Source organism: Athene cunicularia, assembly GCF_003259725.1.
Source record: "Athene cunicularia isolate RWA chromosome 1 unlocalized genomic scaffold, athCun1 chr1_part1, whole genome shotgun sequence".
Classification (NCBI taxonomy): Eukaryota; Metazoa; Chordata; class Aves; order Strigiformes; family Strigidae; genus Athene; species Athene cunicularia.
Genome location: NW_020799091.1, coordinates 81,783,411 through 81,797,320, shown reverse-complemented (window position 1 = coordinate 81,797,320; position 13,910 = coordinate 81,783,411). Strand labels below are relative to the sequence as shown.

At 40.4% G+C, this 13,910-nt stretch overlaps 1 long non-coding RNA gene across 1 annotated transcript in view; it reads left to right on the top strand.

Moving 5' to 3' along the window:
* The first annotated feature begins 3,104 nt into the window (after positions 1-3,104).
* LOC113484663 overlaps positions 3,105-13,910 on the top strand; it is a 237,473-nt gene continuing 226,667 nt past the window's right edge. The window contains exon 1 of the long non-coding RNA XR_003399260.1: positions 3,105-3,180. This is a non-coding gene — a long non-coding RNA (uncharacterized LOC113484663). The remainder of the gene's footprint in view (positions 3,181-13,910) is intronic.

Sequence of the window (13,910 nt, the reverse complement as noted above, 5' to 3'; positions counted from 1 at the left end):
GGGGGGGGGGGGTGGTTTTCTGCTCCGCACTGACGGACGGAAGATGCCGTCTGAATGGATGCGCGACAACAAAGCGTAAACAAACCCACCACTCTTTATAGTCTTTCTAATACATATTCATAAGATGGGTGTGGTTTACTCCACACAAGCGCAGTGGAGTTCTCAAATCAGCTTTTCTGGCGTCTCCTTTTCTCACTAAAACGAGAGACCTTCTGACAGGGGATTTTCCAGTACTTTTCCACATTTGCAGTAACTGTCCATATGAGTCTGTATTTACTTGATAAAAAACCTCCAAACCATTTTAACATAAATCTCTTTCAACTTATGTACATGGCAAAACAGCAGCAGCACCATGCACCTCATATTGAAGTCATTATATTTTTAACATGAATCACCACCATATTCTTCACATCCTTCGCCTTTTATTTTAAATTGATTCATGTTTGGGTTTCAAATTGTTCTAGGGTTCGTTGTAGAGGATTTCGGCGTTCTGTTTTCTTTATCTTAATTATCATTAGTGAGTGTACTTTTTCTCCTTTGGCCAATTCAGGATTCATTGGTATTGCCAAGATTTGCATCCCTTGAATGACTGAATGAATCAATCTAATAAAACATGGAATCATTCATGGTATGTGTAAGTGTCCACTGGCACTTACTTTCTCCCACATCAACTCCTCCTTTCCGAGTTCGGTTCAAGCAAAATTTACCTTTGTTGGGGAACTGAACTGGCCATGTTTCACTCTCTTCCCAGGTAGCATTACTAACATCACTGTAGTTACAATTTGTCACGGGGAAAGCGGTACAGAGACCCACAGCCAGCTTGATAACCCTAAAGGTCCCCCACAAACCCAGCAGTGACTTAAATTGAAGGTTTTACTTAAAGTTTTTGCTAATAGAACAAATTCATTATCTTCAAAGGGGTCATATGGTCTGGTAATATTTTGACCCTTTTTTAGCCATTATAAAGTCATTAACATATATAGTGAGGAGAAAAAGTCAGCTACTATAGTGAAGTCCGGTATGGCACATTTTTCTGTTTACCCCTGGACCCATTGGGTTCCTGCCAACGGTCAGGTTTGTATCTTCTTAACAGCAAAAATGGAGGCCAATCCAGTCTTGCCATCACTTGGACTTATCATCAGTTTTTCTCCCACTCTTCTTTTTATTAACTGTATGAACTGACTTACATTTTTATGTGAAACAGTCTAAAGCCAAAAATCATAGATATTATAACTTTTTAACATATATACATACACACAGCGTTCATGTAGATGATTCAGGATCTCACTACTGTTGATGTTACTTAGTCTGTTTCAATAAGTCGAGTCTTATTTTAACTTCGTTGTATTTGAAGCTTCAGATCTCCAGGTGCTGACTCGATCTCCCAATTGGGTTCACCTGTGACTGGTCCTTTCACTTTGGAAATATAAGTCTATCCTCTTTTAGCAGTTCTTACAGCTGTCTCCATAGTCAGTAACACTGTCACTGAAAACTGGGATAAAAACATTGACACCAATGTGATGTAGATAAGCAGACACTTCTTTATTGACGGCCAGATGTGTAGGGGAGTGCTCTCACCAACAACACGTGCAGAGCACCAGAATCATACACCTTATATAGAACTTTCTCATACATATTCATTAAGTCTTCATACATAAGCATACAACTTCCAAGAAATCATTAACATATTCTCTTCCTATTTCCGATTCTGTGCAGTAAAGGTTAGAAATGGGTCTGGAGTGTAATGTGAGTAGGTGGTCCATGAGTCGGTGGTTGTGATCTCCCCCTGCCAGAATTACCTTTTGCTTAAGAACACAGTTTTCTTGGCAGGTACCTGCAAGCTATTATGGTTACTTCCCTCAGTTCCCATTAATCCTGGACCTTGACAACTACCTGCATTCTTCTAGTCCTATATATGTATTATAAATCTGTTTACAAATCACCTTGTGTTTTGTTACCTAGGTTCTAACCGTTCCTACTAAACAATTATGACCAATCCCTTCAGCCTTGGTACAGGGCTGTACAGGGAATTTTAGAGTAGCTCTCAGTTGCTATATTCAAAATACAATAAATGTAAAATGATTTTTACTAGAATATCTTTTAACTCTATACTTATATTAAACACAATTTCATTTCACTTGATAATAAAACCAGTAACAACACCAGGAATGGTCCTTCCCATCTAGGAGATAAACTTTCCTCCTTCCAAGTTTTAATCATTATCACCAGGTTGTATTTTGTGTACTGCAAATCCTAAAGGAGATGTCTGGGCTAATATTCTTTTCATTCTTAATTCGTTCAGGTTTTTTTCAGTAATTTTAATATATTGTTGAATTGTCATGTCTTCTATTAATGGATGCCCTAAAGGCACACCTTGGGAATATGGCATCCCCTATAGCATCTCAAAAGGTGAGAGACCTGTCTCTGAATTTCGCATTGTTCTAATATGGAGTAAGGCTAAGGGTAAGCATTTAATCCATGAGAGTTTAGTTTCTATCATTAATTTAGATAACTGTTGTTTCAAGGTCTGATTCATTTGCGCTACTCGTCCAGAACTTTGTGGATGCCACTGAGTGTGATATTCCCAAGTAATGCCCAGAGCTTCTGTAACCAACTTTATGATTTTAGATGTGAAATGAGTACCTTGATCTGAATCAAATGCTTTTTTACAATTCCAAATCATGGTATAATTTGTTCCAGTAATATTTTAGTTACTGATTGAGCAGTCGCTCTGGTGGTTATAAACAATTGAAAAGACTTTTTAACATCTGGTAAATTTAACACTGGAGGCTTAGCCAGTATTTCTTTCAGTTTCTGAAATCTATTCTCATCCTCCTCAGTCCATTTCAACCTGTCAAACACTAGCTTCTCATATGAGAATTTTACCTTTTCACTATATCCCTCTGTCCATTGTCGGCAGTAGCCTAATAATCCTAATACTTGACGAATTTATCTTTTTGTTTTGGGTGCTGATAAAGACAGTATTCCTGATATCCTTTTAGGATCTAATATATTTTTCCCTTTACTAAGCCAGTGTCCTAAGTACTTCATTTTCCACAAATGGTAATTTAGATTTTGAAACCTTTAATCCTTTTTCTCTTACAAAGTTCAGCAATTCTATAGTCCCCATCCTGATATCATTCTCAGTTTGTCCAGCTATTAATAAATCATCTACATATTGTAAAAGCTTTATTTATGAGGATGGCTTGAATGTCTGCATTAACTTTTTTAACGCCTGCCCAAAAAGGTTAGGCAATTCTGTAAACCCTTGGGGAAGCACTGTCCGTCTGAGTTGTTGTTTTCTATTGTTAGATAGGTCTTCCCATTCAAATGCAGAATAGTCTCTGTTCCCCTCGTCCAGGGGGCAAGCCCAAAATGCATCCTTTAAATCAATTACACTGTACCAAATACAGTTAGGGGGATTTGGTTAAGCAGCATATAGGGGCTTGCTACCACAGGGAAACAAGACACAGTTTGCTGATTTACAGCCCTTAAATCTTGCATCAATCTATAAGATTTGTCTGATTTTAAAACCGGTAAAATAGGTGTATTATGTGGAGACATACAAGGTTACAATGTGCCTTTACTTAATAATTCGTCTATAATTGGTTTCAGCCCCTCTTGACCATTTAGGGGAATGGGGTATTGTTTTATCTGAATTGGTGTCTCCGGATCAATTATATCAATTTTAATAGGCATTAGTTTAAGCTTTCAAATCTCTCCTTTTGTATACCAGACTTTAGGATTTATCTGTTGCTCGTCTTTTTCCGTTAATGTATACTTTTTTTTTTTTTTGTAGTAGTATTTTTAATCTCAGCTTCATAATGAAATCGCTTCCTAAAAGGTTATTTTTAGCTTCTGGTAGCAATAATAAATCCTCTGTAATTATACAATGTTGGCATTCTTTCTTAACATTCCCGACAATTGGTACTTTAAATGGTTCTTCTTTAGTTTCTATTACTAGAGCAGTTCTGGTGGTTTTGGTGGTTTGTGGGGTTTTTTGTTTTTGTATGTGTGTTTTTTTTGGTTTTTTGTTGTTTTTTTTTTTGTTTGTTTGTTTACTTTACATCCCCTCGAAATATTTCTTACAGTTGATTTTTCTGCACCCATATTTACTAAAAATTCAAACTCTTCTCTTTGGGGACTTAATTTTATCAAATGCTCCTTTGACGTCTTTGTCCCCAGAGAACAGAGCTCCCGACTCCCCTATTCTTTAAACGTCCTTTTATCCTGCTCCTGCTTTCAACAATTCTGCTGTAAGTGTCCCTTCTTTCCACAACAATAACATGCTAATTTGTATCTCTAATTACTGCCCCTCTCTTTTCACCACCCAAAGCTCCAGGTAAACGCAGTAGAATGAGATCTCGGAGATTTCTCCTCTCCGCTGAGTTTCTCTGACTGCCGCAACAAATATTTTTGCCTTTGCTTTATGCTTTTCTTCGTCTCTCCTAACATACACTTTCTGTGCTTCTCTTAATAGCTCCTGGAAACTCCAGTCTTGCCCGGCGTCTACTTTTTCTAACATTTTCCTGATAGCACCTCACGAATTGGCTACGAATTGACTTTTCAATAAAGCCTATCCCACAAGGCGTGTCGGGTCTACCCCCGAATATTATACGTTTGTAAATTCTTTCTTTCTAGCCAATCAGTGGGTGATTCATCTCTCCATTGATGTTCACTAAAGGCTTCATTAATGTTTTGCCCCCGAGAAACTGCTTCTCTAATGCCGGCCACTGTTAAATTTCTAAGGTTCCTTATATTCTGTCGGCCCTGTTCTTGTTGATCCCAATTAGGGCGGACATTGGGCCATTTCTGATCTGCCGGCAGCCCTGCTTGATTTTGCAGTTCCCACAAACTCATTCCATCTTAACTAATAATTGCCTTTCCTCCGTCGTAAAGAGGACTCCCATAATTGACTGCATTTTATTCCAGGTACAGATGTTAGGTCCCAGGAATTGATCAAGCCTTTCAGATACCCCTAATGGGTCATCTAAGTTTTCTCATTTCTTTCTCGAATGCTCTCACGTCTCCAGTGTTAAGGGGGACACTTACAAATCCTGTTCCCCCCGCGCTTTCTCCCATAAGCACTTCCCGTAAGGGGTACAGATTGCCTCCCCAAACCTCTGCTCCATTTTCTTGGAGCGCAGTGGAGTTTCTCGAATCTTCTCAGCTTTTCTGCCATTGTTTTTCCACGCCTTTTCTCGCTAAAACGAGAGTCCTTCTGACAGGGGATTTTCCAGTACTTTTCCACATTTGCAGTAACTGTCCATATGAGTCTGTACTTGATAAAAAACCTCCAAACCATTTTAACAATAAATTACAATAAATCTCTTTCAACTTAGGTACATAGCAAAACATCAGCAGCACCATGCTCCTCATATTGAAGTCATTATATTTTTAACATGAATCACCACCATATTCTTCACAATTCTTAATGGGAGAAACCCAGTTCAGATACAGAGGAGTATCAACAGCTGCAAAGGTTGTTCTCACTGAGCTGTACATAGTTGGGTATCAGGGCTCCAGTTCATACAGGAATGCTGTGGGCCTTTGACAAAATGTAGAAATTTCAGCCTCACCTACTATATTAACAATTTAATGGTTTTTGCCCTACTTCTATCTTCTTCATCTCTATATACCAACCTTCTGTTTTTAAATTCTGGGTTGGGCATAGGGAGAGTCAGCAGGTCTAGGACACTCTGCTCAGGCATCCCCTGAGTGTGCTTACACTTCCCCCTGAAGGCCCAGGGACTTCCCTGGGGGAATATGTTTGGGGAGGGATTCAAAGAAGAGCCAGAATGGTGATGGGACCGGATCTGCTCATGGCTTGGGGCAATGAAATGCCATACGACAGCCTGCAGGACCAAAACATAGCTTAGCAATGCCATGGAGATACTAAAGCAAGGCTACAGAAGGGCAGGCCCTGCAGCTCCAGCCAAAAGCCCTACCAGGAGGTGAAAGAGATGTCTGCGAAGTGCTGTGCAAGGAGAGAGGATGGCTTGTATCTTTTGTCACATAACCTAATATCCCCCCACTAAAAGCTGGTCTGCACACCCACAAAGGAGCAAGGAGAGACAATGGTGGGGGGAAATCCAATTAACACCATCCTGGCTACTCCCAGGTGATTTGCAGAAAAAAAGACTCCACAACTCGAATAGGGTTCTAAAGCAGGTATGTTTACTCTGGCGCCGGGGTGCAAGGGGATGTCTCCACAAAGCTTGAACACCCATCGCACATTTTACCGAAAACGTATAGAGTGTGGATATCCATATTCACTGGATTACGTAACACAAACATACATATGCATGAGTAAGGCTGGGTTAGTTCGAAAGGCTGGTGTCAGCAGTTTATGTCATCTTTGCACCTGTGCATCGCCTCCTGCTGGGCGTCTTCGGGGGTCTTTGGGAGGAAGGCTCGTAGTCTTTCTCACCTTGTTTTTTCCCCGGAGCATGCGCAGATTGTCTTGGCCCATTTCTTGAATAACAAGAGTGTTTTTCAGCCGGTTTACTCTTTCTATCTTATCTAAGAGAATCAATGGAACTTCTACCATTCGTATATGGCTATCTTTACTCATTAGCAAAATTCCAAGTAGTTAGAGCCACCTGTTACTCAAGGACAAAAGTATATTTTGCTGAACATTGTAATCCTTGGTAGATTTTCACAGTGAACTGCTTTGTTTTGTTGAACACAGTAGTCCTTGGTAAAATTCCACAGAACAGTCTGAGCAAGCAGGATTCTCAGCAATATTTAAAAAAATATTGTAACTTGCTATAAATAAGTAAATAAGTTGCTAAGCAGTTTTCTATAAGTAAATAAGTAAATACATCTCAAAACAAGTAATCATTTCTCTGTATCACAGAGGCCATTGTCCCATCAAAGGCCCTTCTCAACATGCCTGGAGGAGCCCAGGGGCACAGAGGCAGGCAGGAACTCGAAGTAAGGACTCAAAGAAACAAACACCCTGGCTGGGCCCCTCCCAGGGCTGCCCCAGCAAACTCTCATGCCCAGGGTCCAGGCATGAAACTCATCAAATGAGTCAACACTAGAACATCTTTCAGACTAAGGGGATGTTGTTGCCTAGAGGAATGGGGCACATTATGGGGGAAGAGCATTTCAGGCTTGCACAGGACTTACTGTGAGACATGTGTACGGGGGTCTGAGTGCAGCAACAGGAGTCAGACCATGTGTTGGAGGGCCCGTCTGCCTGTGCTGCTTAGTTGGGGCAAGTGCAGGTGTATGAGTGATCATGTGAGCACTAGTGAAGGTCAAGCTGGATTGTCCAGCTGGTAGGTGAAGTGAGCTGGGAGTCAGGGGTGTCTCTAAGGGTGAAACCATGGGACAGGTGGCTACTGGGGACCAGGGGAGTCCTAGCCAGCTGCTGGAGAGGCCATAGGGTCTGGGGGGTCTCAAGGGATGAGGGAGGGGTGTGTGTGTGTGTGTGTCTAAAGGGCAAGACCAAAGGGTGGTGACTACTGGGGGATCAGGGTGCTCCCGGTGTTGACAGGGTTCGAGAGTGGTTCTGTGTCTCTAAGGATACAGCCATGGAGGGGCTGACTGTTGGGGACCAGGGGAGTCCCAGACAGCTCTGCATATTTGTGGGGCTGAGATGGTCTGCGCCAGCAACTGCAGAAGGGCTGCGGTCTCAGGGACTCATATATGCCAGCAACTGGGCAGACTGCATCAATGCTTTCTTTATCACTTTCTCATCCTTAGCACGTTTAAAAAGCCTTTTCTCTCTTTGGCATAGATAGCAAGGTGAAAGACCAGCATCTAGAAGCCCCATCTTGAACTGAATCAGTGCAGTACATCCAGCTTCTTACACAAGTTTCTTCACCAAAACACATGAGAATTTTATGATGGTTTCCAGTTAAAGTACTGGGCTGAAAGAGCATTGAGTAAGCTAAGAGTTTAATTTTCCCATAAAACTTGTGATGATGGGACAATGCCTGAGTAATAGGGAGCCCAGCCAACAATGTTGTATTCAAAATCAGCTTTTATCTTATCCTTTTTCTGCAGAAACAGAGGAACTTTTTTATAGTAGGGCAACATTTTGTATGGGTGTGAGGAAGCAATCCCTGAAAAGAATGATTTGGGAATAGGTAGGTTTTGGGAGGCCACAGGGGCTGAATGGGTACTGAGACACTGACCAGAACAAGGGATAGAGGATACTGCTGACAGCGGAAAGGAAGTACTCAGGGCAAGGATAAAGAAATGTTGCTTTGAAAGAAAACAGGTTGAAAAAGTTTGTTGGTTATCTGATTTCCATAGTCTTGTGGGTATTTGGAGGAGCTAGGAGAAGAAATATTAAATTTAAAGTAGGGCTAAGAGGAGTTCAATCTTTATGTAGCAAAGCTAAATTTCAAGGAATGATCTGATACAGTAGAGGCTGTAACACCTCTGTTGTGAGTTACAGCATGCTGTTTTAGAAAGCTTTGTCTTGAAGATATAAAGTAGTAGACATTCCTCTATATTTCTATAAATGTTGTTTCAGTGGCTATCATCTAGGCATGATAGATTTGCCAGTAAAATTGAAGGAAGTGGAGATAGGCAGGAGGTTATTATAGGGAAATCAGTCAGCCAATAGTTAATGCATTTGAATGCAGAATCATAGTTCCAGAAGTGAGAAAACTTGAGCTACAAAGAATTTATTTTTCTTGGATCAGTTTGCACAGGAAATTTCCTTAAATTAATTTGTTGACAATCTTTCCTGGTACTCATGGTTAATGGCTCCAGTAAAATAAAAATATCAGTTTACCTACTTTATCTCTTTCTGTAATGTCTTCATTTTAGGTTTGAAACTTGGCATTTTGTAGTGTTGGACATTTCAAATGACAAGTGAAGTTGTGGAAAGTTGCAGAAATTACAGTCTAAATTTACGTTATCAGGATTTGCTTGATGGTTCAGCTGGCCTGGCAAAGTGAAATGCACGGAACCAGTGTCATGACCTGGACTGGGAGCCCATATTGTCATTATTTTGTGATCTCTTCGGGTTAAATTAAGGTGAAATGACACCAAAGGACTGGTTAAATTGTTTTACTTGTGGTAGAGACAACTTAAACTTGGAAAAGCATAATAAGTAATGTGATCTCCTATAAATCTATAAGAAAGAAAAGGAAGGAAAGTAAAGGAAAGAAAAAGAGAGAAAGAATCAAATCCGGTCACCACCCCTGGATCCAGTGATGTCTCAGGTCTGGTAATCTTGGGTGGTGGGTGCACACACAGCAGTTTTCTCTTGCCTTTTAAGTTCATTTTACCATCTGATGAGCATACTGGACAAAGAGAGGCAAGTAGTCCACAAACTCATTTCCATGAGAGACAAGGAAAAAGGTGGAGCATGGTTCTGCACATACACTGAGGGGGCATGGGGTGCACCAACCCTCTTGTCCGATTGACTCAGTGGTTGTGCTCACCCTGCCGGTTTTACTTCTCGTTCTCACAGATTTTTGCTGACTTCATGCTGCTTGAGCAATCATCTGGCTTCTGGGGCAGAAATGTCACCTCTTTGGGCTTATGCAATGGAGCCAGTGATTAGAATCACAGAATCATTCAGGTTGGAAAAGACCCTTGGGATCATGGAGTCCAACCATCAGTCCTACTTAAACACATTCCACCACCTCCCTGGGCAGCCTATTCCACTGGCTGACCACTCTTTCTGTGAAAATTTTTTTCCTAATGTCCAGTCTGAACCTCCCCTGTTGCAGTTTAAAACCATTCCCTCTTGTTCTGTCAATAATCACCTGTGAGAAGAGACCAGCACCAACCTCTCTACAATGTCCTTTCAGGTAGCTGTAGAGAGTGATGAGGTCTCCCCTCAGCCTTCTCTTCCTCAGACTGAACAGTCCCAGCTCCTTCAATCACTCCTCACAGGATCTGTTCTCCAGGCCCTTCACCAGCTTGCTTGTCCTCCTCTGCTCTTGTTGTGGTGTGGTCCTTGTGCTTGATAAGAAACATTTGGTTTCACTCAGTCCACGTTTCCCCCCTTTGAGGTTTATCTGAGGTGTTTGGCAATGCCACTGCAAGGGAGTTCGGAGTGCATCCTTTGATACACTCCTGCTCCCTTGGGTGACATTCCTTAAGACTAATCACAAAGGCCAGTTTGTCCTTTTATGTGTTTTATGTGTTGATGAATGTTTGGGGAATTGCTTCCTTCAGTTCCTTACAACCTGATCACAGCATTAGGATAATATGGTTTGGCATCAGTACTTAGAGGGTATGGTCTATACTGCATTCACTTTGCTTTGGGACAGCTCTTAAATTATCTACAAACCCCAAGAAAACAGTGAAAGTGTGAAGCACAATTTAAAGGATTAATTTTTGAGGCTCTACCATTCTTAAATGGTTATAAACCCATTTATTTTCATTACCCATAATGAAGAAACTATGTAAGGGTGTCTGCTGCTGAGTAAGCCTTTAATGCATGCCAAAAAGAGGTACATTTTAAAAAGAGAACATTAAAGGATGAACACTAAATATTAATAACAGTATAATAGTCCTGTGCCAGCTTTTTAAATATATAAATAAACTTGACCACTTAGGAACTGAATGCCATGTTCCTACAGATTTTGAATGTCTTTTACTCATAAAAATGTTTTTAATCTGATGATTTATTTTTTCAGCTTTGGAGGCTTGTAATAGAACTAAGCCACCTGACCTAGATTCAGTGTGATTCATTAAGAGACTGGCCAAGACACAGGTTCGGTCATGTTACTTAATTTTCTCAGTCTCAGTGAAAACCATAGTGTGAATTTCCACAGAAAACACAATGGATGATTGCTTATTTTGTAGACGTGTGTTTTTTGAGTGATATAAAAAGAAAGCAGTCTAACGCTAAATCAAAACTATCGCAAAACCATTATTAGAGGGCAAGGCTTCTCTTATTTGTTCAGGTGCCATTAGCAAAAAGGCTTATTTTTCTGCCTCAGTACCTCACTGCTAGGTGTGAACAATGTTGTTGTAATACGGATGAACAGTATGAACTAACCTATGAGTTGATCAAGAAATGGCATTTCTTTGGCCTTTGTTATTCTTCTTTTCAGATTGAGGGACCAGTCCTTGCCTCTCCTGTCACCCCAACTGAAGATTCCAGTGAAGTGAAAAGGGAGATGTAGGGGTAGTTGTTTCCTCACAGAAACAGTTTATGGTTTGCAGCATTTTTCTGAAATGGCAATAGTAAGAAATATTTGTGTCAGAGCTTGGTAATATTTTGTTAAAAAAAACCACCACAAAAAACTGACAGCTACCTATTTAGAGTGAAAGTGCACAAAACTACCACTCCTATCCATGACACTGTCACTGCCATCACTGTTTTGCACAAGTTTTTAATTTACCTTCTGAGAAAACAGTAAACTTCACTGAGAATGCTGACATCTGTTATAAGATAAATTTCTCTTAACGTTCAGAGTGGCTTTTTGATTTTCCAACTCTGGGGAAGATTAAATAGCAATGCAAGTGAATCTAGCGGGAAGCCTGTATTTAGTTGCTTACCTGTTGTCCTGACCTTGAGCCTATGTTGGAGGATGTGGATTCCTTACAAATACTTTTTCTCTTTGGGGAGTACAGATGATATAATGTAAAACCTCTTCCATTCATACTGAAGGAAAGACAGACATCTTCAGTCAGCAGAACTGGGTAACTTGCATTCAAGAAGTTAGGAGAACCCAATGAAGGATTCTTATGACCAATAATGTTGGGCACTTGAAGAGTTTCAGGAGGATGCGAATGTGCCAGTAGTTAAAAAGGCAGGGTGGGCCAGGTACCAGGAGAAGATGGGCGGCTGCAATCTGGTGATTGGACTCGTATCTAGGAAGGATCCCTTGAATCCCAGACAGTATCTGTGTTTCACAGAGCAGCAGACAGACATGACCAGTGCCGCTCCCGTGGTCAGGCACTAACACTCAGTACTTGCAATGAATGCTTGCGCTAGTCCCCTCTCTGAAACGGGATTTCTGTTTTGGATCAATGCCTCTCTATTTTCAATAAAAGCTCCAGCAAGAGATGGAGATTAAGACATGCATCCCGCTTGCTGGCTCAGGGAGGATTCCACCAGGTTGTGTGTGTGGCCTGAGTTGCCAAGTCTCTGAGAAAACTATAGGAAGAGTGTATAGGAAGAGCATATAGGAAGATTTGTTGGGTGGGGGTTAATTCCACCCTGGGAAGAAGGTGCAATCTAAGTTTTAACACCCATCTGCTTAATTATCCTCAAAAAACCCCACCCCAAATCTGTAACTCTTCCCATGCATGGTTATATACATTCCTTATATATATATATATCTATACAGCAAGGTGGGATGCTTTGCTGAGAAGCAGGATAGTACAACCTGAGAAAAGCTTGTATATGCAGTGATACTACTTACAGACTTTATATTATCACTAGATGGGCCTGACTGTTGTATGCCACATACACATACCCAAAGGTACACAATGAAGCCTGGATTTTACAGATTTACAAAAGTCACTGACTTCACATATGTTGTAAATAGTTACAATGATTTCACCTTGTATATATAAAAAAGCTCTGGGTATATATTATATAGTCTAATGTTTAATCTTCTGTTCCACTGAGCATGAAAAAAATATACAGGCGTACAGTGGGCAGATGAAAACCAGCTTGTGCCTGCTTCTACCAGCTAAACTCTTCCTACAGATCTTGCTTATCTGTATTTCTGGATTGGGGAAGGCACACAGTGCAACAGGTAGTAATCTACATAATCATTAACTGCTTGACCATCTGGTTAAAACATGTTATGCAAACTGATTCTTACTTGGAGACTAAGACCACACCCACTGGGGCAATCCTCATATCCTTGCAAAGCATAATTGCAAATAGCCAACAGCATTCCCCAAAGCTGATTTTTTCCACACGCTCTAAGGCACTAGACCTGCACATTTCAGTTTTTTTTTTTTCCCCATTTGCATTTTTTTAAATACCAAGTACAAGATCACAAAGCTACTGACAAAATGACAGCTGAAACCAAAGTTTTATGATGCGCAGTCTTCCTCTCCCCTTTCCCTGCCACTTTCGAAGAGATGGCAGGGGCTATCACTTAAACTCTTAACTTCCATGTCCTGACTTCTCAACCTCCTGATAATCAAATAATTTTAAAACGTAGCATTTGTACTTCTCAGTTTGTGTTCATAATTTATGGCCCGCCTTTTGCCCGTGGCTTGCCTTATCTGGTAAGGTTCAGTCACTGGAGTGCCTTGGGTCTGAAGCGTTGCAATTCATTTTGGTTTTGAGCTGAAGATAAATTAGTGGTCTTTCCACTATTTTTTATCCCAGCTTCCTTTCTCTTACCTTCTTCTTGCCTGTAAAAGACATGGGGGCAAATTCAGCAGTCTTTATATTCTGGCAAAATTGTACTTGTGGGCAAAATTCCACTTAAAGTTAATGACACTTTGGATACAGATTTCCCCTTACTCAGTTGTTTGTTAAAAAAAAATAAGTTGAAGAGAAAACACAATTAAATGGTTTGAAATGTGTAATGTGCTGAGACTTACCTTGTAGCCTGCACATGCCATTACAAAAAAGTAAAGAGAAGGTGTGATTTAATTGCAGTCACGTTTATTTGCAGTTTCTATACACACTTTCTAGGTAATCAAACTTTTCCAACACATTTTTTGAGAGGGGTTCACAATGAAACTGTCACCGTTTTTACTAAAAATAAATACAAGACTTAAAGTGTTGCACAGCTCTAAAATATACAAAGGCTTGGATTTAATGTAAACTTTGAAAACATTTTACAAAAGAAACCATCTTTGCAACAATTTAAAAAGTTCGTATTTACAAATATTACAAAAATACAAAATGGATGCAAGTCCATAAACCATTGTCTTTTCTGCCAGCATGAACTGGTGCTAGTACCAAAATAGTTACACTGTAACCTTCTTTTTTTTTTTTTTTTTTTTTTTTT